Below are 24,844 nucleotides of genomic sequence, written 5' to 3' on the forward strand. Positions count from 1 at the left end.
CAGACCACATGACCTTCTCCCATTCCTCCTCTGGATCATCCAGATAGTCATTGGCAAACTTCAGACGGGCCTGGACATGCGCTGGCTTGAGCAGGGGGACCTTGCGTGCGCTGCAGGATTTTAATCCATGACGGCGTAGTGTGTTACTAATGGTTTTCTTTGAGACTGTGGTCCCAGCTCTCTTCAGGTCATTGACCAGGTCCTGCCGTGTAGTTCTGGGCTGATCCCTCACCTTCCTCATGATCATTGATGCCCCACGAGGTGAGATCTTGCATGGAGCCCCAGACCGAGGGTGATTGACCGTCATCTTGAACTTCTTCCATTTTCTAATAATTGCGCCAACAGTTGTTGCCTTCTCACCAAGCTGCTTGCCTATTGTCCTGTAGCCCATCCCAGCCTTGTGCAGGTCTACAATTGTATCCCTGATGTCCTTACACAGCTCTCTGGTCTTGGCCATTGTGGAGAGGTTGGAGTCTGTTTGATTGAGTGTGTGGACAGATGTCTTTTATACAGGTAACGAGTTCAAACAGGTGCAGTTAATACAGGTAATGAGTGGAGAACAGGAGGGCTTCTTAAAGAAAAACTAACAGGTCTGTGAGAGCCGGAATTCTTACTGGTTGGTAGGTGATCAAATATGTCATGCAATAAAATGCAAATTAATTACTTAAAAATCATGCAATGTGATTTTCTGGATTTTTGTTTTAGATTCCGTCTCTCACAGTTGAAGTGTACCTATGATACAAATTACAGACCTCTACATGCTTTGTAAGTAGGAAAACCTGCAAAATCGGCAGTGTATCAAATACTTGTTCTCCCCACTGTATTTACCCCAGACTGTGAATATATTATGGTATCATGTCATACTGGAGTCAGGAAGGTCAACAGGAAAGGTGGTTGGTTGAGAGGGTAGGGGAACTATCCCAAGGTACCTGAATGCTCAGAGGTTACTACAGTTCACATTTTTCATTGAGGTCATCTGAGGATATAACAGTCTCATTTAGTCATTAGTCAACAAGCACCAGGCTAACTCTTACTAACTACAGAGAGAAAACAGAGCTGGGCTGACACAACAGTTGCTTCCTGGCTGCCACCATTTCTCACTCCTCCTTGAGCTGTCTGAGCAGAGCAGTGGGAAGGAAGGCTGTGGCTTACCTTCCCTGCCATTTGTGGTCTGTTGGCCTGGTAAACTGCCCTTAGTGGCTTAGCATCCTATTTCAATCATGAGTTAAAGTTGGAGCCACTTAGTTAATACTACTGAATGTGGCATTCATGTTGTTACTGTAACTGTTGTGTTCGGTCATATCATTCATAGTCATTTGGTATCAGAACTGAGGAAGCAAAGCACTTGAAAAGGCAAGTTTACCAGGCCAACAGACCTGGATTTATATTATTCAGACCACTAAATAATGTAAATCCATGCCCTGTCACGCAGGTCTATGAAGGAGAAATGTAGTCCTTTAGGGCAGTGGTTCTCAACTCTTTTAGGTTACTGTACCACCAACCGAATGTTGCTCTGCCAGGAGTACCCCTGAAGTATCCCCTAATGTGCATTTTACCAGTAGGCCTCATGCGTGTTCCCAAGTACCCCCTGTAGATAGGCCAAGAACTCCTGGGGTCCCAATAGACCAGGTTGGGAACCACTGTTCTAGCAAATGTGTAATAAACCATTTCACTGGTGCTCATTAATATTCATTGTTTCATTGGAAGTAGAGTATCACACATGACAGATACACGCAGCTGAAAAATGTGTATACCCAGATACATTACGTGACACCAGAAAGATGGCAATAAATGCAACACAAAATATACATTCATTTATATAGCAATTTATTTGAGAAAGTTAAAAAGATAAATATTTCATAATCATTTTCTGACACACTGCATCTCCAACACTTGAGTACAGTACTATAATAATACAGCATCATTCAACCCCCTTGGATTTCTTCACATATGGGATTAAAATTGATTTAATTGTCTTTTTTTTCAATGATCCACACAAAATACTCTGTAATGCCAAAACATTTTAAGATTATAAAAACAATTTACACTAATATACCTTGATTAGAGAAGTATTCACCCCCCTGAGTCAATACATGTTAGAAACACCTTTTGCAGGGATTACAACTGTTAGTCTTCTTGGGTACATCTGTAAGAGCTATGCACACCTGGATTGTGCAATATTTTCCCGTCATTCTTTTACAAATTCTTCAAGCTTTGTCAAGATGTTGGGGATCATGGCTAGGCAGCAATATTTAAGTCTTGCCCTAGGTTTTCAAGCGGATTTAAGTCAAAACTGTAACTTGGCCACTCAGGAACATTCACTGTCTTCTTGGTAAGCAACTCCAAAGTCAATTTGGCCTTGTGTTATAGGTTATTGTCCTGCTGAAAGGTGAATTCCTCTCCTAGTGTCTGGTGTATAGCAGACTGAAGCCGTTTTTACTCTAGGATTTGGCCTGTGCTTAGCTCCATCCCATTTATTTTTATCCTGAACAACTCCTTAGTCTTTGCCAATGTCAAGCATATCAAGAATAACTTATGAAACCCACGGTACAGTACATAGTGAATTAGACAATTTACTTTGCGTGGCATGACATTTTCCTAAACCTGATTTATTCCCATCAGCACTCCTAAGACTACGCTTCAGCTGGCTGATGTCAGTACAATTGAGTAAAACTTATGCAAGGCATTGGTTTACCAGTACTGTTATACAATAATCTGAATATGAAACTTTACGAAGAAGAGTTAAAGAGATGGAATGAAGGCAGAGATAATGCAGCAGCATCCTGATCTGGGGGTTTGGTCCAAACAGCTTGGTTAAGGGATGGGTAGTCCTGAGAGCTGTCCCTGTCACTTTCTCATACAGAAAAAAATGGAAAGAGAGGGAAGCGAGAATGAAAAGGATGTAGCAAGCAGCAGTATCTGGTCTGGTGGTCAGGTCCTCAGTGACATTATAATCACAGTATCTGGTCTGGTGGTCAGGTCCTCAGTGACATTATAATCACAGTATCTGGTCTGGTGGTCAGGTCCTCAGTCACATTATAATCACAGTATCTACGAATGTCTGGTGGTCAGGTCCTCAGTGACATTATAATCACAGTCTCTACGAATGTCTGGTGGTCAGGTCCTCAGTGACATTATAATCATAAGCTACAGTGGGGAGAACAAGTATTTGATACACTGCCGATTTTGCAGGTTTTCCTACTTACAAAGCATGTAGAGGTCTGTAATTTTTATCATAGGTACACTTCAACTGTGAGAGACGGAATCTAAAACAAAAATCCAGAAAATCACATTGTATGATTTTTAAGTAATTAATTTGCATTTTATTGCATGACATAAGTATTTGATACATCAGAAAAGCAGAACTTAATATTTGGTACAGAAACCTTTGTTTGCAATTACAGAGATCATACGTTTCCTGTAGGTCTTGACCAGGTTTGCACACACTGCAGCAGGGATTTTGGCCCACTCCTCCATACAGACCTTCTCCAGATCCTTCAGGTTTCGGGGCTGTCGCTGGGAAATACGGACTTTCAGCTCCCCTCCAAAGATGTTCTATTGGGTTCAGGTCTGGAGACTGGCTAGGCCACTCCAGGACCTTGAGATGCTTCTTACGGAGCCACTCCTTAGTTGCCCTGGCTGTGTGTTTCGGGTCGTTGTCATGATGGAAGACCCAGCCACGACCCATCTTCAATGCTCTTACTGAGGGAAGGAGGTTGTTGGCCAAGATCTCGCGATACATGGCCCCATCCATCCTCCCCTCAATACGGTGCAGTCGTCCTGTCCCCTTTGCAGAAAAGCATCCCCAAAGAATGATGTTTCCACCTCCATGCTTCACGGTTGGGATGGTGTTCTTGGGGTTGTACTCATCCTTCTTCTTCCTCCAAACACGGCGAGTGGAGTTTAGACCAAAAAGCTCAATTTTTGTCTCATCAGACCACATGACCTTCTCCCATTCCTCCTCTGGATCATCCAGATGGTCATTGGCAAACTTCAGACGGGCCTGGACATGCGCTGGCTTGAGCAGGGGGACCTTGCGTGCGCTGCAGGATTTTAATCCATGACGGCGTAGTGTGTTACTAATGGTTTTCTTTGAGACTGTGGTCCCAGCTCTCTTCAGGTCATTGACCAGGTCCTGCCGTGTAGTTCTGGGCTGATCCCTCACCTTCCTCATGATCATTGATGCCCCACGAGGTGAGATCTTGCATGGAGCCCTAGACCGAGGGTGATTGTCCATCATCTTGAATTTCTTCCATTTTCTAATAATTGCGCCAACAGTTGTTGCCTTCTCACCAAGCTGCTTGCCTATTGTCCTGTAGGCCATCCCAGCCTTGTGCAGGTCTACAATTTTATCCCTGATGTCCTTACACAGCTCTCTGGTCTTGGCCATTATGGAGAGGTTGGAGTCTGTTTGATTGAGTGTGTGGACAGGTGTCTTTTATACAGGTAACGATTTCAAACAGGTGCAGTTAATACAGGTAATGAGTGGAGAACAGGAGGGCTTCTAACAGGTCTGTGAGAGCCGGAATTCTTACTGGTTGGTAGGTGATCAAATACTTATGTCATGCAATAAAATGCAAATTAATTACTTAAAAATCATACAATGTGATTTTCTGGATTTTTGTTTTAGATTCCGTCTCTCACAGTAGAAGTGTACCTATGATAAAAATTACAGACCTCTACATGCTTTGTAAGTAGGAAAACCTGCAAAATCGGCAGTGTATCAAATACTTGTTCTCCCCACTGTATATGCAAGTCTGTCGTTATATTTTACTCATTTAGCAGACGCTCTTATCCAGAGCGACTTACAGTTAGTGAATACATATATATTTCTTTTATTTTTTTATACTGGCCCCCCGTGGGAATCGAACCCACAACCCTGGCAACCCAAGGCTTAAAAATCCTTCCTTAACCAGTCTCCTCCACACTGATTGAAGTGGATTTAACAAGTGACATCAATAAGGGATCATAGCTTTCACCAGGATTCACCTGGTCAGTCTATGTCATGGAAAGAGCACACTAAGTGTACACCAGATAGGTGCAGTGAAATGCGTTGTTTTACAGTGTCAGCCATAGTAGTATTAGCTGTTGTTGTCCTTAGCTTGTGTGGGTCCGTTTTCTTGTGCTCCCATTGACTTCATTTGGCCCTTCCTATCCAACAGTTTCATAACTTCCGTCTGGAAGGCAACCCACTCCTTACAGAAAGGGAGACGCTCAGAAACGTGACAGTGAGTCACCAGAAAATGTGATTCCATCCACACGTCTGGCCAAACAAGACCCCCTCCAAAACAACACGTTCCCAATCTGATAACAAACACTCTCATAGACCCTCATCAGTTTTCTGACAATGAACATTTTTTATAGGAAATGACTTCAGCTATGCAAGCTGTTTAGTATCCTAATACCAGTCTATGTTTATTCAGTACAGATCACTTTAGACAAATCAACCCCTAACTGTGGACATTATAAAGTTGTGGATCAAACTGGAAAATGGAAATGCTCTGAGATTAAATAAATCCATTTGGGCGATTTCTAAAGTAGCAGTAGTTTCACTCAGAAGGACCTCATATACTGTAGTGTGACAGTCTGACTGACTACAATCTGACTACAACCACCTACATAGAGGTACAGTTGGCCTATGTAAGTCCCCCTCCCTCCTCTTTAGCCACTGTTCTCTTGTGTCTCTACTGCTAACAGTATCTGGTCCTCATGTTGAGGAGGCAGACAGGCCTTGATGGATTGCTCTTTCTCTCTCTCTCTCTCTCGCTCGCTCTCTCTCTCTCTCTCTCTCTCTCTCTCTCTCTCTCTCTCTCTCATTTTTCTCATTCCAACTCTGTCTGGGGACACATTTTAATAGAGATTAGGTCAGGTGATCCCTTGTAAGTGTTGAAGATGGTTCACCTCTCTCTGGAAGTACTATAATATTCAGTCTGCTTTACAGAACCGGTCTGATATACTGTCTGTTTCTCGTGGACAGACTACGTAAACATAAATCTGACCAATTACTCTAGACTTTAGGTCTGGGTTAACCAAGACTACAGGCCCACAGATCACAGCCCACACAAGGATGTACTACCATAATTTACTCATTTCTGAATACTACTATGTGAGTCAAAAAAGAGAGAGTATCCTCTCACGGTATAACCTGCCTGCCTCCCTGGGTACTGAAGTACAGTGAGGGAAAAAAGTATTTGATCCCCTGCTGATTTTGTATGTTTGCCCACTGACAAAGACACGATCAGTCTATAATTTTAATGGTAGGTTTATTTGAACAGTGAGAGACAGAATAACAACAACAAAATCCAGAAAAACGCATGTGAAAAATGTTATAAATTGATTTGCATTTTAATGAGGGAAATAAGTATTTGACCCCCTCTCAATCAGAAAGATTTATGGCTCCCAGGTGTCTTTTATACAGGTAACGAGCTGAGGTTAGGAGCACACTCTTAAAGGGAGTGCTCCTAATCTCAGTTTAATGGTAGGTTGAAAACTGATACACACAACCTACTTTCTATAAACTGCGATCATAAACTCACTTTCCACTTCCAGCAACACAAGTGAGAAACAACGGTGAAGGAGGAGCTAATGGGGAATCCCCAGAAGCACAGATGTAATTGGTCAAGTTGGTGTAAGGTGATTTGATCCATTATGTTTGTCAGGAGCTGGTTGTGAAACTGACACACAGACTAGAATAACATACTCCAAACAAAACAGAAATACAAGCAAAATATTAATATAAAACTGGCTGGAAATGAACGCATTAAAAATAATTGGGTTAGTTGTTGAATGACCTAGATTTTGCATGACATTTTGTGATTTATAAAATAAACATGCTTATTTGTGATTGTGACCAACACAACTTTATTCATGGATTTAGATACATTATATAAACCAACTTTTCTCATATTTTAAGAAACTTGCCCGCTTGCTGATGTGGTTTCTGCGTTTCCAACTTCCTTTTCAGCTTAGCTAGCGTACCAGGAAACTTGGCAGTGCATGAAACACATGTAGTGACTTGGCGCTTTTAATTCATATTTACAGCCACATGCTCTGCCACAGCTACAGTTACACACACGCCACACACACACACACACACACATTCACACACACACACACACACACATGCACACACACAGTTGTAGGCGGAGAGGAAGCACACTCCACTCCACATTAAAGATACTCAAGTCCCCTCTGATACACAGTTATGACTGGTTAAGCTGGTATATGGTGATCACAGATATATATTCCTGAGGTCACTATAGTTTACCTTCCCCAGTGAGCCAAACAACCTGGAAAGGAGTGCAGCTAAACAAATTCAAACATCAGAGGTAACATAATGTGACGTTGAGTCACTGTCAAACTCATTTTTGGTCAAACAAGACTCCCTATGCCCAAATGTTACTTGTGTGATCAGTAGTTTTACATTTCATTTTTCTTGGTGTACCTCATGTACTGTAGTGTCCCTGTTTTGCATTCCAACTCTTCTCTCCCCTCCGTGTCCATGGTAACCTGCTGAATAACATACACATTTCTGTACCCCCCTGTTTATTTGCCCTGATAGCTCACACAAGTCTGTTATCCACAACTATCTGCTCACTGTTTCCAAAGTCTCTGGCAATGTGAAAGTTGTGAGTCTAATGTTTTAGATCAGGGCTCTCCAACCCTGTTCCTGGAGAGCTACCGTCCTGTATGTTTTCACTCCAACCCTAATCTAGCACACCTAATTTTAATAATTAGCTGCTTGATAAATGGAATCAGGTTAGTTACAACTGGGGTTAGCGTGAAAACCTACAGGAGGGTAGGTCTCCATGAACAGGGTTGGAGAGCCCTGTTTTAGATTATAGTTGTGAAGTGTGTTTATTCTTCTTTAGTAGTTATTCTGCATTTAGATCAGACTGTAGGTACTGTGAGGTCTCATGTTTCAGACTGGTGTGAGAGAGGGACAGCATTGTGATCCAGAACCTTCTATTTAACAGAACAGTCGGGTGTGGTCAACTTGGGGGGGGGGGGGGCTGAAAGTGTGGCATGATGGGCTTGATGGATTGCTCTCTCTCTCTCTCTCTCTCTCTCTCTCTCTCTCTGTTTTGTCCAAGCAGGACAAAAACATTTAATCATCAAGTTTATTACAACTTGTCTGATTCCTAACTGACTCCTAACCCTCCTTATAGACTAACCTTTCAGGCTATAACTCTGCTTATTTGCCATGATATTTAACAGTAGTCTTTTATCCACAGCTATCTATGACTCAAATGGGCCCCTCACTGATGTCTTGCAGCTGTTCCTCTGGCACTGTCCATGTTCACATGGTCATTATAGTCAGGTGATCCCTACTTTGTGATAAGTGAACGTAGTGTTAACTAAGTCACTCCAACTTCAACTCATGATTGAAATGGGACGCTCACGCTATTACCACCTTCCCACTTGGTTATGAACGCAGCATTAAGCCAAAATGGAGCCGTAAGTTTACCAAGCCAACTAATCACTCGTGGACAGGCTACGTAAACATTAATCTGACCAATTAGTCAAGACTTTAGTTCTGGGTTAACCTAGATTACAGGCCCACAGACCACAGCTCACACAATGAGCCTAACTGGGTAATTTTCCATTGCACCTCTCTCTCTCGCTCTCTCTCTCTCTCTCTCTCTCTCTCTCTCTCTCTCTCTAACACATTCTCTCTGTAGGGGTTTTCCTGTGAGGAGGGCTAGATTTGCTTTATTTTCTTGACATGCTTGAAGATACACCTCTTAAAATGTAGTAGTAGAAAACTATTATCCCAAGGGGGAACGGGTTCAGTTGTATTGCTGCTTATTTAATCATTCCCTGGAGGTTTATTTAATCATTTTATTACAACTTGTCTGATTCCTAACTGACTCCTAACCCTCCTTATAGGCTACCCTGTCAGGCTATAACCCTGTTTATTTGCCCTGATATCTAACAGTAGTCTGTTATCCACACCTATCTGCTCATTGTTCTCCAAAGTCTCTGGCAAAGTGAAAGTTGTGAGTCTAATGTTTTAGATTAGAGTAGTGAAGAGTGTTTATTCTTCTTTAGTAATGGTCATGCATTTAGCTCAGACTGTAGGTACAGTGAGGTGTCATGTTTCAAACTGGTATCAGAGAGGGACAGCACTGTGATCCATAACCTTCAATTTAACTAAACAGTCTGGTGTGATTGACTTGTTCTGCAATTTGTGTTGCAAAGCTGATCACTGTGGTTTCCTTTTTTTGAGCTGTAAAGGTACAGGATAGAATGATCAGATGAAGTTCATAGTTAGTGTGGGAGAGAACTGAGCGTGTGGCATCAATGTGGAGAAGAGATCATACGTTTCCTGTAGGTCTTGACCAGGTTTGCACACACTGCAGCAGGGATTTTGGCCCACTCCTCCATACAGACCTTCTCCAGATCCTTCAGGTTTCGGGGGCTGTCACTGGGCAAAATGGACTTTCAGCTCCCTCCAAAGATGTTCTATTGGGTTCAGGTCTGGAGACTGGCTAGGCCACTACAGGACCTTGAGATGCTTCTTACGGAGCCACTCCTTAGTTGCCCTGGCTGTGTGTTTCGGGTCGTTGTCATGCTGGAAGACCCCCATCCATCCTCCCCTCAATACGGTGCAGTCGTCCTGTCCCCTTTGCAGAAAAGCATCCCCAAAGAATGATGTTTCCACCTCCATGCTTCACGGTTGGGATGGTGTTCTTGGAGTTGTACTCGTCCTTCTTCTTCCTCCAAACATGGCGAGTGGAGTTTAGACCAAAAAGCTCTATTTTTGTCTCATCAGACCACATGACCTTCTCCCATTCCTCCTCTGGATCATCCAGATAGTCATTGGCAAACTTCAGACGGGCCTGGACATGCGCTGGCTTGAGCAGGGGGGACCTTGCGTGCGCTGCAGGATTTTAATCCATGACGGCGTAGTGTGTTACTAATGGTTTTCTTTGAGACTGTGGTCCCAGCTCTCTTCAGGTCATTGACCAGGTCCTGTCGTGTAGTTCTGGGCTGATCCCTCACCTTCCTCATGATCATTGATGCCCCACGAGGTGAAATCTTGCATGGAGCCCCAGACCGAGGGTGATTGACCGTCATCTTGAACTTCTTCCATTTTCTAATAATTGCGCCAACAGTTGTTGCCTTCTCACCAAGCTGCTTGCCTATTGTCCTGTAGCCCATCCCAGCCTTGTGCAGGTCTACAATTGTATCCCTGATGTCCTTACACAGCTCTCTGGTCTTGGCCATTGTGGAGAGGTTGGAGTCTGTTTGATTGAGTGTGTGGACAGGTGTCTTTTATACAGGTAACGAGTTCAAACAGGTGCAGTTAATACAGGTAATGAGTGGAGAACAGGAGGGCTTCTTAAAGAAAAACTAACAGGTCTGTGAGAGCCGGAATTCTTACTGGTTGGTAGGTGATCAAATATGTCATGCAATAAAATGCAAATTAATTACTTAAAAATCATGCAATGTGATTTTCTGGATTTTTGTTTTAGATTCCGTCTCTCACAGTTGAAGTGTACCTATGATACAAATTACAGACCTCTACATGCTTTGTAAGTAGGAAAACCTGCAAAATCGGCAGTGTATCAAATACTTGTTCTCCCCATTGTATTTACCCGACTGTGAATATATTATGGTATCATGTCATACTGGAGTCAGGAAGGTCAACAGGAAAGGTGGTTGGTTGAGAGGGTAGGGGAACTATCCCAAGGTACCTGAATGCTCAGAGGTTACTACAGTTCACATTTTTCATTGAGGTCATCTGAGGATATAACAGTCTCATTTAGTCATTAGTCAACAAGCACCAGGCTAACTCTTACTAACTACAGAGAGAAAACAGAGCTGGGCTGACACAACAGTTGCTTCCTGGCTGCCACCATTTCTCACTCCTCCTTGAGCTGTCTGAGCAGAGCAGTGGGAAGGAAGGCTGTGGCTTACCTTCCCTGCCATTTGTGGTCTGTTGGCCTGGTAAACTGCCCTTAGTGGCTTAGCATCCTATTTCAATCATGAGTTGAAGTTGGAGTCACTTAGTTAATACTACTGAATGTGGCATTAATGTTGTTACTGTAACTGTTGTGTTCGGTCATATCATTCATAGTCATTTGGTATCAGAGCTGAGGAAGCAAAGCACTTGAAAAGGCAAGTTTACCAGGCCAACAGACCTGGATTTATATTATTCAGACCACTAAATAATGTAAATCCATGCCCTGTCACGCAGGTCTATGAAGGAGAAATGTAGTCCTTTAGGGCAGTGGTTCTCAACTCTTTTAGGTTACTGTACCACCAACTGAATTTTGCTCTGCCAGGAGTACCCCTGAAGTACTCCCTTATGTGCATTTTACCAGTAGGCCTCATGCGTGTTCCCAAGTACCCCCTGTAGATAGGCCAAGAACTCCTGGGGTCCTAATAGACCAGGTTGGGAACCACTGTTCTAGCAAATGTGTAATAAACCATTTCACTGGTGCTCATTAATATTCATTGTTTCATTGGAAGTAGAGTATCACACATGACAGATACACGCAGCTGAAAAATGTGTATACCCAGATACATTACGTGACACCAGAAAGATGGCAATAAATGCAACACAAAATATACATTCATTTATATAGCAATTTATTTGAGAAAGTTAAAAAGATAAATATTTCATAATCATTTTCTGACACACTGCATCTCCAACACTTGAGTACAGTACTATAATAATACAGCATCATTCAACCCCCTTGGATTTCTTCACATATGGGATTAAAATTGATTTAATTGTCTTTTTTTTCAATGATCCACACAAAATACTCTGTAATGCCAAAACATTTTAAGATTATAAAAACAATTTACACTAATATACCTTGATTAGAGAAGTATTCACCCCCCTGAGTCAATACATGTTAGAAACACCTTTTGCAGGGATTACAACTGTTAGTCTTCTTGGGTACATCTGTAAGAGCTATGCACACCTGGATTGTGCAATATTTTCCCGTCATTCTTTTACAAATTCTTCAAGCTCTGTCAAGATGTTGGGGATCATGGCTAGGCAGCAATATTTAAGTCTTGCCCTAGGTTTTCAAGCGGATTTAAGTCAAAACTGTAACTTGGCCACTCAGGAACATTCACTGTCTTCTTGGTAAGCAACTCCAAAGTCAATTTGGCCTTGTGTTATAGGTTATTGTCCTGCTGAAAGGTGAATTCCTCTCCTAGTGTCTGGTGTATAGCAGACTGAAGCCGTTTTTACTCTAGGATTTGGCCTGTGCTTAGCTCCATCCCATTTATTTTTATCCTGAACAACTCCTTAGTCTTTGCCAATGTCAACCATATCAAGAATACTTATGAAACCCACGGTACAGTACATAGTGAATTAGACAATTTACTTTGCGTGGCATGACATTTTCCTAAACCTGATTTATTCCCATCAGCACTCCTAAGACTACGCTTCAGCCGGCTGATGTCAGTACAATTGAGTAAAACTTATGCAAGGCATTGGTTTACCAGTACTGTTATACAATAATCTGAATATGAAACTTTACGAAGAAGAGTTAAAGAGATGGAATGAAGGCAGAGATAATGCAGCAGCATCCTGATCTGGGGGTTTGGTCCAAACAGCTTGGTTAAGGGATGGGTAGTCCTGAGAGCTGTCCCTGTCACTTTCTCCTACAGAAATAAATGGAAAGAGAGGGAAGAGAGAATGAAAAGGATGTAGCAAGCAGCAGTATCTGGTCTGGTGGTCAGGTCCTCAGTGACATTATAATCACAGTATCTGGTCTGGTGGTCAGGTCCTCAGTGACATTATAATCACAGTATCTGGTCTGGTGGTCAGGTCCTCAGTCACATTATAATCACAGTATCTACGAATGTCTGGTGGTCAGGTCCTCAGTGACATTATAATCACAGTCTCTACGAATGTCTGGTGGTCAGGTCCTCAGTGACATTATAATCATAAGCTACAGTGGGGAGAACAAGTATTTGATACACTGCCGATTTTGCAGGTTTTCCTACTTACAAAGCATGTAGAGGTCTGTAATTTTTATCATAGGTACACTTCAACTGTGAGAGACGGAATCTAAAACAAAAATCCAGAAAATCACATTGTATGATTTTTAAGTAATTAATTTGCATTTTATTGCATGACAAGTATTTGATACATCAGAAAAGCAGAACTTAATATTTGGTACAGAAACCTTTGTTTGCAATTACAGAGATCATACGTTTCCTGTAGGTCTTGACCAGGTTTGCACACACTGCAGCAGGGATTTTGGCCCACTCCTCCATACAGACCTTCTCCAGATCCTTCAGGTTTCGGGGCTGTCGCTGGGAAATACGGACTTTCAGCTCCCTCCAAAGATTTTCTATTGGGTTCATGTCTGGAGACTGGCTAGGCCACTCCAGGACCTTGAGATGCTTCTTACGGAGCCACTCCTTAGTTGCCCTGGCTGTGTGTTTCGGGTCGTTGTCATGATGGAAGACCCAGCCACGACCCATCTTCAATGCTCTTACTGAGGGAAGGAGGTTGTTGGCCAAGATCTCGCGATACATGGCCCCATCCATCCTCCCCTCAATACGGTGCAGTCATCCTGTCCCCTTTGCAGAAAAGCATCCCCAAAGAATGATGTTTCCACCTCCATGCTTCACGGTTGGGATGGTGTTCTTGGGGTTGTACTCATCCTTCTTCTTCCTCCAAACACGGCGAGTGGAGTTTAGACCAAAAAGCTCAATTTTTGTCTCATCAGACCACATGACCTTCTCCCATTCCTCCTTGGCAAACTTCAGACGGGCCTGGACATGCGCTGGCTTGAGCAGGGGGACCTTGCGTGCGCTGCAGGATTTTAATCCATGACGGCGTAGTGTGTTACTAATGGTTTTCTTTGAGACTGTGGTCCCAGCTCTCTTCAGGTCATTGACCAGGTCCTGCCGTGTAGTTCTGGGCTGATCCCTCACCTTCCTCATGATCATTGATGCCCCACAAGGTGAGATCTTGCATGGAGCCCCAGACCGAGGGTGATTGTCCATCATCTTGAATTTCTTCCATTTTCTAATAATTGCGCCAACAGTTGTTGCCTTCTCACCAAGCTGCTTGCCTATTGTCCTGTAGCCCATCCCAGCCTTGTGCAGGTCTACAATTGTATCCCTGATGTCCTTACACAGCTCTCTGGTCTTGGCCATTGTGGAGAGGTTGGAGTCTGTTTGATTGAGTGTGTGGACAGGTGTCTTTTATACAGGTAACGAGTTCAAACAGGTGCAGTTAATACAGGTAATGAGTGGAGAACAGGAGGGCTTCTTAAAGAAAAACTAACAGGTCTGTGAGAGCCGGAATTCTTACTGGTTGGTAGGTGATCAAATACTTATGTCATGCAATAAAATGCAAATTAATTACTTAAAAATCATACAATGTGATTTTCTGGATTTTTGTTTTTGATTCCGTCTCTCACAGTTGAAGTGTACCTATGATAAAAATTACAGACCTCTACATGCTTTGTAAGTAGGAAAACCTGCAAAATCGGCAGTGTATCATATACTTGTTCTCCCCACTGTATATGCAAGTCTGTCGTTACATTTTACTCATTTAGCAGACGCTCTTATCCAGAGCGACTTACAGTTAGTGAATACATATATATTTAATTTAATTTTTTTATACTGGCCCCCCGTGGGAATTGAACCCACAACCCTGGCGTTGCAAACGCCATGCTCTATCAAATGAGCTACATCCCTGCCGGCCATTCCCTCCCCTACCCTGGACCAATTGTGCGCCACCCATGAGTCTCCCGGTCGCGGCCTGCTGCGACAGAGCCTGGATTCGAACCAGGATCTCTAGTGGCACAGTTAGCACTGCGATGCAGTGCCTTAGACCACTGCGCCACTCAGGAGACCGTAACAGCCTGATGCAGAACACACTCACCCTTATATGACATAGTTTCTACTTCTGTTGCGCTTCTTGATACACCAGCAAGCAATGCCAATGCAAACGACCAGGACAGGGATCAGTAAAACCCACCACAGTTCATCCCCTTAAGAACAACAGATAAAGGAACACAAAATGATTCAATAAGTATGTATTATATTACATTTGGAGGACTAGTTATTTACAATGAGGAGGAATCATAAAGCATGAGGCATTAAGCAATCAACAGATTAATAAAATTACAAAAGAAAGTAACATTTGCTAAACCACTGAGTATATTAGTCTGTGTCAGAGTGTAATTGTCAGTGTTGAGCTGAGCATTGCTGCTCTGTGTATTTCTGCACTCACCAGGATGTCCATATTGATCACCAGCTCCAGTGAAGTCTGAACCTGTCACCAAGACAAACAACTCATAACATCCAGACTGCAGATGTCTTTGTTAGGGATTCACTGAACTGTACACAGGCCAATTACAATAAGTCTCGCCGACAAAGTTAGGATGGGATTCAATCCGATTGTGAATTTGGACAATGCGGCACACTGAATGTAGTCTCTGCGAACGCAGGAACATTGCCTTTAAAACGTGCATTGTGGACAAAGCGCAATCAGACTGAATCCTCGCCTTAGTGTTCAATTCAGCAAGGGACACTGCATAAATAGTGCTGTGTAAAATTACCATAAGATTCTCTACAGAGAGTTTGTGAAAATAATACAGAATGTTTGAATCAATGACACACTCACCATTCACAGTAGTTGGCGCGATGCCGATGACAGTGCAATCTGAAATAGCAGAACGGTTGATTAACCTACATGCAACTGACTGATGGATCACATATAGAAATTAGTTTTTGGTTTGGTGTGGTTAGTAGAGTTTTGTCATACTCTATATCAGGGTTCTTCAATTCCGGTCCTGGAGGGCCGAAACACTTCTGTTTTTTATTTCTACCTGGTAGTTAATTGCACTCACCTGGTGTCCCAGGTCTGAATTAGCCCCTGATTAGAAGGAGAGGATGAAAAACAGAGGTGTTTCGGCCCTCCAGGACCGGAATTGAAGAACCCTGCTCCATATTATAGGCTACTGGTAACTTCCTATAGCCCCTTGGGATTATTGACATCAAGGACCATCGCTTTGTTCACTACCCACTAGCATTTCTTCCACGTTGTACTATCTTGGGCCTTCACAGAGACACTCACTGGCTTGTTCATAGTTGGTAATGGCTGTGCTGTTGGCCTCCAGGGCAGGCTGGAAGCTCGCTGAGACATTTCTGCACCAAACATAATACAATTTATCCAAGCGGGAAGTTTCGGGATTGGAGGTGCATTGCTGGATAGGACATGGAACCAGCAGACTTGTGTTCTGATCTCCATGATCATAAATTGTGTTCAATTTTGAGCACATTGAGTCATTACACTGGAAACACACGTCCGTCATTGCAACTGAGAGAAAGAGAGAGATGTATTCACACAAACAGGCAGAGGAGGATTACACTGCTGGCCAGAACAGACAACTCATCACAACAGCCATCCAGTGGAATAGAGACAAAAAGATACCAGTATAATGGGTTATCTTGGTTTTAATCTTGGGTTATAATAACGTATAGTGTTTGTATACAGTACGGGTCAAAAGTTTGGACACACTCATTCAAGGGTTTTTATTTTTACTATTTTCTACATTGTAGAATAATAGTGAAGACATCAAAACTATGAAACAACACATATGGAATCATGTAGTAACCAAAAAAGTGTTAAACAAATCAAAATATATTTTATATTTGAGATTCTTCAAAAAGCCACCCTTTGCCTTGATGACAGCTTTGCACACTCTTGGCATTCTCTCAACCAGCTTCACCTGGAATGCTTTTCCAATAGTCTTGAAGGTGTTCCCACATATGCTGAGCACTTGTTGGCTGCTTTTCCTTCACTCTGCGGTCCGACTCATCCCAAACCATCTCAATTGGGTTGAAGTTGGGGGATTGTGGAGGCCAGGTCATCTGATGCAGCACTCCATCACTCTCCTTCTTGGTAAAATAGCCCTTACACACCCTGGAGGTGTGTTGGGTCATTGTCCTGTTGAAAAACAAATGATTGTCCCACTAAGCCCAAACCAGATGGGATGGTGTATCGCTGCAGAATGCTGTGGTAGCCATGCTGGTTAAGTGTAAATCACAAACAGTGTCACCAGCAAAGCACCCCCAAACCATAACACCTCCTCCTCCATGCTTTACGGTGGGAACTACACATGCGGAGATCATCCGTTCACCCACACCGCGTCTCACTAAGGCACGGCGGTTGGAACCAAAAATCTCACATTTGGACTCCAGACCAAAGGACACATTTCTACCGGTCTAATGTCCATTGCTTGTGTTTCTTGGCCCAAGCACATCTCTTCTTCTTATTGGTGTCCTTTAGTAGTAGTTTCTTTGCAGCAATTCGACCATGAAGGCCTGATTCTCCTCTGAACAGTTGATGTTGAGATGTGTCTGTTATTTGAACTCTGTGATGCCTTTATTTGGGCTGCAATTTCCGAGGCTGGTAACTCGAACTGCAGCAGAGGTAACTCTGGGTCTTCCATTCCTGTGGCGGTCCTCATGAGAGCCAATTTCATCATAGCGCTTGATGGTTTTTGCGACTGCACTTGAAGAAACTTTCAAAGTTCTTGAAATGTTCCGGATTGACTGACCTTCATGTCTTAAAGTAATGATGGACTGTCGTTTCTCTTTGATTATTTGAGCTGTTATGCATGCCATAATATGGACTTGGTCTTTTACCAAATAGGGCTATCTTCTGTATATCACCCCTACCTTGTCACAACACAACTGATTGGCTCAAACGCATTAAGGAAAGAAATTCCACAAATTAGCTTTTAAAAAGGCACACCTGTTAATTGAAATGCATTCCAGGTGACTACCTCATGAAGCTGGTTGAGAGAATGCCGAGTGTGCAAAGCTGTCATCAAGGCAAAGGGTGGCTATTTCAAGAATCTCAAATATAACATCTATTTTGATTTGTTTAACACTTTTGGTTACTACATAATTCCATATGTGTTATTTCATAGTTTCTACAATGTAAAAAATTGTAAAAATAAAGAAAAACCCTTGAATGGGTAGGTGTGTCCAAACTTTTGACTGGTAGTGTATATGTATAGATCATTCAATGTAAAGATCATTCTATAGCTGGGGGGGTGACATTTGTATCATGTGAGGCATTAATACTGATGAATGAGGGAGAGTGTGTTGACATACCTACCTTTTTTAATCCTGATGTTTCGAAACCAACCTGTGAAATAATGGACCAGGAATATTAGTCTAAATCATACACTACAAAGCAGCCATTTGTGATCCCATCTCTTCAAGTATGAGTTTTAGGACATTCTTAAATTCATGAAATTCCTAACAGGAATAAAGCTCGTCCTTCCTGTTTTTTACTGAACTGTTGGCATTTGGAGGGTAAGCGTAACATAATAGAATAATTCCAGTCTGGCAGAATAGCAGAAAAATCAACAAACAGCATGATTGTCTCTCAGTTGGTCGGAGGCGTGGGATCTAAATTAGAACCTACCGGCCGGAATACGTCGTTTGAAGCATTACTGTCCCTATCCGCAGGTTGGCATTTATTGTCATGAATCTTACCCTGGAGGGTGGTCACTAGCTCTGCAGAGTGGTCACTAGCTGGCACAGCCACAAAGTCATAAAATCGGATTTTAAACCTAACCCTAATCTTAACCACACCACTAACCCTAATGCCTAACCTTAAATTAAGACCAAAAAGCACATTTTTATTTTCACGAATTATTACGATATAGACATTTTTGACGTTGCAGCTGGAACAGCTAGCGGAAATCGCTCAGTTCTGCCTCCAGGACAAACGCCAACATGCTCCCTATCCGGCGAGTAGTCTATGTGAAACCCCGACGGAGTTAAAGAGATGGGTCAGACAATCGTCCAGCAAAAAACAATGTAGAGGCTTTCAGAGCAGTAGGATATACCAACTAAATAGGCTATATAGGCAAAATATGGCTCTTATAGTTCATATATATAGTTCTTATATTCCATACAAAATAAGATGCTTACACGCTATCATGCAGATGTTGATTTTGTCCACCCACACCAGATGCGATCAGGACATGCAGGTTGAAAAATCAAAACGCAGGTTGAAATATCAAAAAGAACTCTGAACCAAGTATATTAACTTTGGGACAGGTCGAAAAGCATTAAACATGTGGCAATTTAGCTTGCTGTTGCTAGCTAATTTGTCCTGGGATATAAACATTGGGTTGTTATTTTACCTGAAATGCACAAGGTCCTCTACTCCAACAATTAATCCACAGATAAATGGGTAAACCGAGTTTGTTTCTAGTAATCTCTCCTCCTTCAGGCTTCTTCTTCTTCTTCGGACATTATATGGCAGTTGGCAACCAACTTTAAAGTGCATTACCACTACCAACTAGACTGGAGTATGGACCTCAGTTAATCTTTCAATCACCCACGTGGATATATGCTCCTAAAAAAACAATGAGATGGGAGAGGCTGGACTTGCAGCGCGTCAAGCATCACAAGTACAACAAAGTTCTATTTTAGAAATGTCATTGTTTTCGAAAGAAAAGCAAATCTTTTGGTCCATTAAAATAACGTCAAATTGATCAGAAATACAGTGTAGACATTGTTAATGTTGTAAATGGCTATTGTAGCTGGAAACGGCTGATTTTTTATGGAATATCTACATAGGCGTACAGAGGCCCATTATCAGCAACCATCAGTCCTGTGTTCCAATGGCACATTGTGTTTGCTAATCCAAGTTTATCATTTTAAAAGGCTAATTGATCATTAGAAAACCCTTTTACAATTATGTTAGCACAGCTGAAAACTGTTGTGCTGATTAAAGAAGCAATAAAACTAGCCTTCTTGAGACTAGTTGAGTACCTCGAGCATCAGCAATTGGGGGTTCGATTACAGAATCAAAATGGCCAGAAACAAAGAACTTTCTTCTGAAACTCGTCAGTCTATTCTTGTTCTGAGAAATGAAGGCTACTCCCTTCACAGAACAGCGCAAACTGTCTCTAACCAGAATAGAAAGAGGAGTGGGAGGCCCCAGTGCACAACTGAGCAAGAGGACAAATACATTAGAGTGTCTAGTTTGAGAAACAGGCGCCTTACAGGTCCTCAACTGGCAGCTTAATTAAATAGTACCCGCAAAAACACCAGTCTCAACGTCAACAGTGAAGAGGCGACTCCGGGATGCTGACCTTCTAGGCAGAGTTGCAAAGAAAAAGCCATATTTCAGACTGCCCATCTTAATATTTTATTTTTATTGGCCAGTCTGAGGTATGGCTTTTTCCAGCAAGCGCCAGGTCCGTCTCCTAAAGTTGATTCAGCTGCGGGATCGGGGCACCACCAGTGCAGAGCTTGCTCAGGAATGGCAGCAGGCAGGTGTGAGTGCATCTGCACGCACAGTGAGGCGAAGACTTTTGGAGGATGGTGTCAAGAAGGGCAGCAAAGAAGCCACTTCTCTCCAGGAAAAACATCAGGGACAGACTGATAATCTGCAAAAGGTACAGATTTGACTGCTGAGGACTGGGGTAAAGTCATTTTATCTGATGAATCCCCTTTCCGATTGTTTGGGGCATCCGGAAAACACCTTGTCCGGAGAAGACAAGGTGAGCGCTACCATCAGTCCTATGTCATGCCAACAGTAAAGCATCCTGAGACCATTCATGTGTGGGGTTGCTTCTCAGCCAAGGGAGTGGGCTCACTCACAATTTTGCCTAAGAACACAGCCATGAATAAAGAATGGTACCAACACATCCTCCGAGAGCAACTTCTCCCAACCAACCAAGAACAGTTTGGTGACGAACAATGCCTTTTCCAGCATGATGGAGCACCTTGCCATATGGCAAAAGTGATAACTAAGCGGCTCGGGGAACAAAACATCGAAATTTTGGGTCCATGGCCAGGAAACTCCCCAGACCTTAATCCCATTGAGAACTTGTGGTCGATCCTCAAGAGGCGGGTGGACAAACAAAAACCCACAAAGTCTGACAAACTCCAAGCATTGATTATGCAAGAATGGGCTGCCATCAGTCAGGATGTGGCCAATAAGTTAATTGACAACATGCCAGGGCAGATTGCAGAGGTCTTGAAAAAGAAGGGTCAACACTGCAAATATTGACTCTTTGCATAAACTTAATGTAATTGTCAATAAAAGCCTTTGACACTTATGGAATGCTTGTAATTATACTTCAGTATACCATAGTAACATCTGACAAAAATATCTCATAACACTGAAGCAGCGAACTTTGTGAAGACCAATACTTGTGTCATTCTCAAAACTTTTGACCACGACTGTACTACTCACGCAGGTGCAGGATTCGTTTCAGCCAGGGTTTGTTTTTTCGTTTCTCACATAGTTTATAGCGTGGATCAGGGTACCAAAGGCACTAGGAACCAAATCATAAGGGGATGTGTGAAAGCGCCGTATATATAGTCTCATATAATTAGTTGCAGCATAGATAGGCATAAAGCTACAGCACAAACATAAAATAGACATGTAGATAACTGTTTGCTTCCAAAAGGGTCATGATTGAGATGAAATGGTTGGACCAGAGCCATTATGTGGTTGGATCTGTTTTTTGTTTTTTTTACCTAGAATGGACGGACCGATGTTGTGACTATTCTATTCGACTGTCTGTTGTCCCATGTTGCATAGCTCAGGAGTCCTGACAGGTGGTTTTAGCTTCTTTGGTTCTGCCTCCACCTTCTGGTCAGTTGATCGTTTGAAAAATAAACAGAGATGTCCTGGCTCTGGCTCTGGCTCTGCCTGCAGGTGGTGGCTTGTCCCGTAACGCCATTGCTGCAGACTCTGTAGTGTGCACCCATTATTTAGCTACATGGGACAGATACTCAACTATTGCTGTCCATATTCAGAAGCAGGCCACTGCACCTTGCATGTAGCTTGGTAGCCTTTCTGTTTCTGCTTTAGCCAGCAACTCATCATGCATGACAACAGGGGCGCAACTTTGGTTTTAGAAGTGGGGAGTACATATTTTATAATTTTTAATTTTTTTGTTTGTTATCCAGTCGGATAAACACTCCACAAACAGCCTACCTGACCGCTTGGAGACGTCCGCTTGGTCCTAAAGCGCACCGTCGCCGCGTTTTGTATCACATTCTAATGATTAAACTAGGGGGGGGGGACAAAAATGCAATTTCAAAATGTCCCTCCTCCCATCCACAGAAAAAGTTGCGCCCTTCCATGACAATGACAATGCCAAATAAGTATTTAAAGCAGGAAAAAGCAGGTAATCGTGCTACATGTACTGTTCCTTTTCCTAATGAGTGTCATTATTACTGCTAATTAGAAAGGGGTCCTAGGGGATTACAGTGAGCTGGCTTGTTGTTTATCAGGCAGCCTGCTCCATGGGAGGGTAGACCACTGTATCTGCTGCTACGTTTAGGAACAGAACCTTACAACTGGCCTCTCTGTGTGGTAACCTACAGTCCCATAGTCTGCTGTGTGTCTAGCCATATGTAACTGTGAGGCAGGGAAAGTACTATTGGTGTGTCAAAGTTGATGGTACACCTAATGTCCAGTCATGATGATTATATCTTTGAGATAGGGGTTGGCTTTTGTTGTCGCTGTGTGTCCAGTTCATCTTAAATAATGCCATTGGCTAACTCAATAGAGGTCCAATTCAATTATTCACATTTCACTATTTACACAGTAGTATACAAAAAAAAAAAAAAGACTCCCTTCACAGATAGATTTTTCCTGTTTTCAGAGTAAACATACTGTATATCTGCATTGTGAACAATGACAGCCTATTGAATTTGGCCTCTATGTGTTGATATTAAGCTGCTCATATTTCACCCCAGCCCTATAGGGTGGTAATATCCTTCTCATATTGAGGGTAGGCTATGTTAGATGTTTCTATAATGTATAGGTCTCATGCTGTGTACATAACAGTGTCACTATCTGGGTCCGCTGTGTCTGTTGACGTTTCCATTGGTTGAGGTTCATCACCCACTCACTACTCCTAAAGAGTTCCTCATTGATAGACGTTTTATGTGGGTTTCCAATCTCTATAAGTTGTTTATTTTATACACAGTAATGGTTGAGGCTCTGTCTGAGGAAACTCAACCCTCTGGCATACAAATCTGTATGGATCATCAACTAAAGGTCAAATGTTCAGTACCGGCTTATAAAGTCAACAGTTTCAGCCTGTCATATTTCTAACAAGGAACAGTGCAGTGAGGAACAACATTTGATCTCTTTGTTATTAATATGCCATTGTGTTCATATTGTTATGTAATGTTTAGTGAAATATGGCCACAGCTGTCTCCCAAACTCCAGTCATTGTGTGTCCTTTGGCCTGCCACGCTGTTACAGGGAAAGACGGTAGCATTACTTATATTACTGTGAGGCTACTTGATTGAATATAGGGCCTAGTCATTCTGGAATTTTCCACCCATTGCCCAATCTCTTCGTCTTCAGAAATACAAATATTTGTTTACCTGCATCTCACTGTCATTGTCATCTGTGCAAACATTCCCCTCCCTCACTGAATGGAAAGAAGACTGAATGGAGAGAGCACTGAACGGAGAGAGCACTGAATGGAGAGAGCTTCTGCCCTATGTAGTGTTTCATAAGCACAAAGATATGAAACAACACTAAACCTCACTACAAGGTTGTTTTTTTGACCATGTTCCAAGGTTGATATGATGTCATAGGGTAATCCCAAGGGTCTAAACTTCCATAAAGGTGAGTTAAAGGTAATTGTGTGGAATGGACGTACAATAACAGGGCCTTGACCGGTGTGTCTACTCACAGATATACAAAGAACATGTCTCTCATGTTTGAGTCGGAACAAGTTGCAACTAACCACTGGTTCAGGGTTTGATGTTTTCATGTTAATGTGTATTTTAAAGTTCACCTGTGTTTGAGGCATTTGAAAAGATGACATAAAAGAGATTTCAAGTCTTTTTACAAGACACAAACATGTATTCTCTGAGAATATATTTTTCTCTGATATGATGATGATTATGTTTTACATAAAATGACTGTGAACTAAGGCCTGATTACTGTAACATTGCCAACATAGCGTGCAAGCTCCATACCCACACATGAGACACACAGAGCGTATGCACCTGCTCTGACACCTGTACAGGGAACCGAGAGAGAGAGAGAGAACACATACACTCTTCTCCTTGTGTGATGCGTACCTGCTGAACATACTGCTGTTACATACTCTACATCCAAGAAGAAAACAACATTCAGTAAGTACGTTTATCTTTGGTTTGGTTGTGGCCTCCATAATGGTTAGAACTGTGTTGATTGTGTTGTTTCTCTGTCAATTGCATCATTATCTAATAAGGATTGACAGTGTTGTGCTTTTAAAAAGTAAACAATGATCTGTCTCGTAGAAGAAGGATACTTATAATACTTCATAAAGCCACCATTTTCACTCTATGAATAGACACTGGTCAAAAATCTATCTAAACCTAGTTACAGACATTAAATATAACTTATTCCCAAATTTAATCCGTCATATCTCTGTATCTCTGCTCTTATGAGTATTTTGCTAAATGTAATGTGGTGGTTAGGTTTATGTGTTATACTATAAGCCTGGGATTTTAGGAAGTTAGGTTCTGCTCTTTGTCTTTACAGTACTACGGTGAAAACAGGCAGAACAACTGTTACATCACTAATGTGCAAGGACAGAGTATTAAAAATGGACTAATGAACTAATTCAAATTAATAAGATATTCAGAATAGACAGGAGTGTATTTAGAGGAGACAGTCCCTGGAATTTGTAACCAATGTATATTCATATAGTCAAATAATTATGTGACTGGTGATTAATACCATAAACCCCAGAATCACCGCACTCAGACAAGCAGATTGCATGACATGCCCCAAGGCCAAACCCAAATGAGAAGTCAAAACTTCAGAAGTCATGCAAATGACTTAAAGGGGAAA

General features: G+C 42.3%; 1 long non-coding RNA gene across 1 annotated transcript; it reads right to left on the reverse strand.

The window, feature by feature from the left end:
- Positions 1-12,310: 12,310 nt before the first annotated feature.
- LOC121542410 lies at positions 12,311-16,423 on the reverse strand. The gene is made up of 5 exons (XR_005995900.2): positions 16,067-16,423; positions 15,614-15,652; positions 15,221-15,262; positions 14,870-14,978; positions 12,311-12,627 (listed from the first exon to the last, which is right to left on the reverse strand). It is a non-coding gene; the product is annotated as an uncharacterized LOC121542410 (long non-coding RNA).
- Positions 16,424-24,844: the final 8,421 nt, after the last annotated feature.

This window comes from Coregonus clupeaformis, chromosome 17 (genome assembly GCF_020615455.1).
Source record: "Coregonus clupeaformis isolate EN_2021a chromosome 17, ASM2061545v1, whole genome shotgun sequence".
Lineage (NCBI taxonomy): Eukaryota > Metazoa > Chordata > Actinopteri > Salmoniformes > Salmonidae > Coregonus > Coregonus clupeaformis.